Source organism: Epinephelus moara, chromosome 7 (assembly GCF_006386435.1).
Source record: "Epinephelus moara isolate mb chromosome 7, YSFRI_EMoa_1.0, whole genome shotgun sequence".
Classification (NCBI taxonomy): domain Eukaryota; kingdom Metazoa; phylum Chordata; class Actinopteri; order Perciformes; family Serranidae; genus Epinephelus; species Epinephelus moara.
Window position 1 is genome coordinate 22,406,705 of NC_065512.1, and position 6,000 is coordinate 22,412,704.

The window sequence follows — 6,000 nt, forward strand, 5'->3', positions numbered from 1 at the left end:
AATGATGGTTATAAATCAGAGAAAAGCAGCAAATCATCACACTGGAGAAGCTGGACATTGAAAAAGGACTCAGCAATTAATCAGTTATCAGAACAATCAACTTATTGATCAGTCTGAGTGTTGTTTCAACTTTAATTTATTTGTTTTTGAGTTTATGTTCCTGTATATAGAGACATAAAGGTCATTATGTTAAGATATTTAGATCTTTAATGACAGGAAACAAAACAAACAGGTACATTTTCATATTTTATGCTTTCATATTTCATAATTTTCCTACATTTGTCGTATAAAATTGCAGTTTTACCAAACATCTTTGGTAACAAACATGCACACTACCAAGCAGAAACATAATACATTACCCATTGAACATTTTAGTGAGATTACCAATATCCTATAATGTCAGTATTTCTCACACACTCACACACACACAATGCACACATGAACACACGTGTGTAAGGATACACAATCACATTTGTAAAACCTGTGTTACTGCAGCCATTATGCAGTGATTAGCGAAGGCAATGACAGGTTTTCCTCTTCATCAGCAGGCCTCTCCTGGGAGTCCCATTGGCTCCATCCAGCCTATTAACGCTCCCCAACATGAGGAGGGAGGGGAGTGGTACCTCCCATGGTGGCTGCCCTTAGCCGCACTACACACGCTTTCATTAGTGTGTTAGCTAAATGATTGGCCTCAGGACAGCCCCCGAGCCCTGCAATGCATGTGTTAGCTTATATGTTCCATCCACTGGGCAATTTATTCATGTATTCATCCATTTCTGCATCCGCACTCGTGATGGCATCATTTGGTAAATTTGATTGTATTTTCTCTAAACTGAATGGGAACAGCATTGGAGGAGAAAACACCAGTGAGACAGAGGAGACAGAGTATACAGCAGTGAGAGTCCATCAGCAGTGTGGAGTTACATAGGATTTCATTTATAGTGACAAAACCTGAGGTGAAACAATGTGCAAACACACATGTGTATCGAGTTGTGGAGCTGAATGATTAGTTGATTAATTGACGAGTAGGAAATCATATTCATAATTGATACATTGTTTAAAGTGTTTTCATTTAAGCTTCTCACATGCGGGGATTTGCTGTTTTGCACGATTTGAACATATTGTATATTGTATTATCATTTTTAACTAGGTCATTTTCTTACATTTGACAGACCGAGAATTAGGAAAATAATCAGCAGATAAATTGGTGATGAAAATAAGAATTTGGAGCCCTGGTGCACTGTGAAGTTGATGATTTATATATATAAATTTTATGACTTAAGTTTATTGAATTTCAAATTTTTCAACAATACCAAACCACCTCAAATAAATAAAATAAATAAATAAATAAATAAATGAACATCCTACAAAAACAAGCTCCCTGAACAACACCAGACAGAAAAAAATAATAAAATAAAATAAAATAAATAAGGACTTAAACTAATAGCTAAAATAAAACAAAAAAAGAGATAAAAACAATAAACTGAAGTAAATCAAAATAACAAGTAGTCATGTAGTCAAGTCATGTAATTAACATGACATGTAAGTAAAGTAAATTTAAATGTGTGATGCATTTTGACCTGTCTAAATGCTGTCCCTGCACCCTGAAACAAATGGTCCTTCACAGGTTCTCAGACAGAAATAGTATTTTTTATTGGAGCAGTTCCACTTGAAAACCACTAGAAAATAATCAAACAACAGTTCTTCACTGCTGACGATCATTAACCACACTATATTGATCTAGGGGGTATTGTTTTTCCACTCCAGAGTCATCTTTTGAGTATCAGTGTTACTGACTTTGATCGTTGACCTCGGTATGATAGAGTGAGTTATTGGGAGAAAGATGCACCTCTGTTAGAAATACATGTAAGTGCTTTCTGAATGAGCTCAGTCACAGAGTCTGTAAATGCTCACAGCTCCAGCAGTCTTGAGTTTTAAGAGTGATGAGTCACCCTGACTGGAAAGTTCAGAGGCACGAAAAAAATATAAAAGCCTTTCTGTCATAATTGACATCTGTAACATAAACCGTCCTGATGTTTCCCATCAAAGGGATTACACAGAATTAAGTCGAAGGGAAATCTTGCGTTGACACCGCTGGCATGTGTAAAATGAGCTAAATGCACTTGTATGATATCTTTAGAACATGTTAATTAGACCCCTGGAATTAAAATTACAACAGTTGGTCTGTGTAATTTACATAGAGGTCATGTTGTGCTAATATGGCACTCGTTGAAATAGACAGCCAGCAACAATATGGTTAAGTCTGACCCACTGACATTTTCAGCTCCAAATTATGCACATTGTGTGAATTAAATTAATTAGAGAATTCATTAAGAAATATGGCTTGCGGAAACGAGTATAATATTTAGTTATGTGATGTAATTTTCTTTCATTGTTAAAGATAATTTGTTTCATAACAGTTCCTGCGGTAGTTTCCCCCCCTGTGCTAACTATGATGTATGTAATTTGTTAGCCATTTAATTAATTATGATTAGAATTAGTGAATGTACAGCTTGTTTTGACAGATGGTTCCCATCAGGGAGACCTTTGCACAATTAACTTATAATCAATTACATCCCATTTTTTTTCTTTTCTGTTTGTTACATCTTGAAGTTTGTGTGGAAAATATCCGCAGCATATGCATCATATGAATGCTTTACTCTGAATACATCAAATGAGCAATTATCTATAATTTGCCCGCTAATACAAAGAAAATAAACGACTTTGATTCATTTCATGCTTTGTGAGGTACCTGCAAGCTAGTGCGGACTGCTCACTTAGTGACTGTTTCATCAGTGTTTAATTGTTCTGTTTAGCCGCTTATATGTCTCCTGCTTGATGTATTTATGGCGTCCTCAAATAAAGAATGTTTCTCCTGCTACATGAGCGCACCATAAAATATTTATGCATCGCTTTACTGCAGAGTTTTACTTGTTCCTCAAACAGATACTGCATCATTACACTCACACTCATTTACACACTTAATAAACACCTTGTTTTTGTCTGTTTATACATCATCTTACACATATTTTATAATTTCAAGGACTTTAATGGAAGCATATGCTGCCAAATCTGTAATTGTAGAAACCTGAGAAGCTCTCAGGGTGGCCTGTTTGTTGTACTTGTTTTAGTCCACAAGATGGAGCTTTAGTTCTGTTCATGTTATGCACTATGTTGAGATGGTGAGCATTTGGCTTCATGGAGGAATCTGCAGCAAGGACTCATGTTGCCTTATTCCCTTTGCAATATATCCAGTAGCTGTAAAATAGGCTTAAAGTGTTGACATGCACCACTGAAATATGGTTTTATGGATACTAATAATGTGTAAAAACCCAAGATAATCATAAAAAGAGTCATCAATGATAAGTGATGTAAGTGTATGTGCATTATTTTACGTCATAGCATGCACCTCTTGAGATTAAAGTTTTTTGTGTTATAAACCCTTGTGATGCTTTAGTAATTCGTTTACGGCAAATTTTAGGCTGCTAACTAATTCTTTTTATTTTGTGCATTTCTTCAGGTGTGGAAGAAATATTCGCCACAGAGCAAAGGAAGCCACTGCACCTTCTGTAGGTAGAAAATTTCCTTTATGACGTGACTGTATCTCTATTTTTCTTGGATCTGCAGACAGACAGAGAGAATTAGGATTTCACAGTTAAACAGGACTGTGATTTAGTGTTTAATGAATGCTGTGAGAATAAGTAATTAAATTAAAAATAATAAAAGCTGATAATTTAACATTTCATATTACCGTTGAAGCATCTGCACCCCAGATCATAATTCAATCTTGTTTTGTACGACCAAATATTTCACAAAACAAGTTGACTAACGCCCCTGTTTAAGGTGTCCAAAGCCTTTATCATTTTTTTTTCCAGGTGACATGAAGGTGATACTGATTTGGCTCCCACTGGACATGACTTAATGTCTGACATAAAAAATAACTACATAATTTGTCTCAATCCAGAGGGCTGACTTGGCATGGACAGCAGCAGTCCTAAATGTCACCCTATAATGAGTTCTGGCCAAAGGTACACAGTTAGGACAGTGCCCGCTGGCACCTGGGATGCCCACTGGCTAGCTTTTTAGCCCACAGCCATTTGGACAACCCCAGTTTTCTTTGTGAACACTGCCGTACACGATTTGCATCCAAACAAAAAGTTTCAATATTGTGAAGTTTCATTTCACCCTGGCAATGAAGTCACACAAAAGACACTAAAACAGGAGACGCTTAGTTTTATAGTGCTCAATTAAAGCTAGATAATGAATAATAATATATATAAAATACAATAGAAAACAATATAAATGCACAGCTGCTTAATGGAGAATAGGTTATAGTCTTCTGTGACTCACCACTGCTGAACTGTAAGTTTTATTAAGATATTACATTGATGTCATGGACTGAAATTATTGCAATGATCATATAACACTTTGAGCAATTCCCCAACTCGCCGTCTTCTCAACATGAACGCAGGAAGTCTTTCAGTTTTGAGGAACTTGACTTCTTTTGTTTGGCTGGTATGAGACCTATTGGCAACGCGCTGGGCTTATTATCTTACAGGCGCAGGAGATGAGGGAACATTGTATCTAAATTAACTTTTTCTATTTCCTGGTGAATGAAATCAATTCCATCCTTTTATGTTACTTTTCATCTGCCTTTTGTCTTGTTGCGGAATCTTTTCTCTTTCTCTCTCATTCATCTGTTTTGCCCTTTCCTTGATCTGATAGCATTAAACATATAATTAAGTCATAAAGGAGGGGACTGATGAGTGTAGCAGATGGTAATTGCGTCCTACATTTGAATGAAATGATATGCATTGCTACAATTTACAGCCTTCGCCTCATATTTTATTCAGCAACCTTTTATCTCTTTTCCTGCAGAATTATTCTGCAATAAATTTAGACATCTTATCAATAGCTGGAGTGATAGTGGCAGAAACATGGAAAAAATGAGCCTCTGCCGTTTTATGCTGTTTAAAATAATTTTCCATAATAAAGGAGCTATCAGAGCTGCTCTATCACTGTAGAGGGGCGGATATTCCTTTTCCTAGTAAGGCTGCCCGTGGTTTGTGGACAAGCTGTCACTCTCCTGTTAGTCTGAGGAAATGCAAAAGGCCTGAAGATGGTTTGAGCAAAGTTCAGCTGAGGTTTGTGAACTTCACACAGGGAGAATAAAACAAGTATACATAACTACCTGGAAGGAGTTGCGAGATACTTTACTTCATATCATCATAACAGAGCTCTTTTAATAAGTTGTCTGATATTACTTTCCTGATCTTATACAATTCTTGAAGCAGCACATTACTCCATACAGATGTTTTAAAACATTTTCAGTTTCAAGGTTAAAGAGTTCATGTTCTTCATTTCCCGAAGAAACACATCTTTAGATCCCGAGAAGAACGCAGTTGCCAGTTTCACATTTTTATTATTCAGAGGTGTCAACCCAATTTACTAGGGATGCATGATATTGAATTTTTTTTTTTTACCGATATCTGATATGCCGATACGTAACAACTTATTAGGCTGATAACCGATACCGATATTGATATGTCCACTTTTTCCCCCACCTAATTTAAGTGATCATCAAGTCTCTTCTGTAGTAGATTAACATCATATTATGCATGCATACTCTTATCGTAATGGCCCACCAGCAGATGGAGACATGAAATTGAATGCTTTTCAATGTATGTAATATTCATTCATTGTGCAAAATGAAAAAAGAAAAAGCAGGTTGACTGATGCTCATAGTTAATTATAAAGCCAATATTGGCTGATACAGATGATGTTCCGATATCATCAGCATGTTGGCTGATTCCAATAGGTCATTTTAAAGCCAATATCTGCCTATACTGATGACATGCCGATATTATCGTGAAGAATAGCACCCAATGAAGTGCGCATTATCACGAAATATTTGATGACGGAGAGGCCAGAACGGTTGCCCCTACTGAGTCTATTAATTCCTGATTCCTGACACCTCAAAGAGCGTTATTCCACTAATAC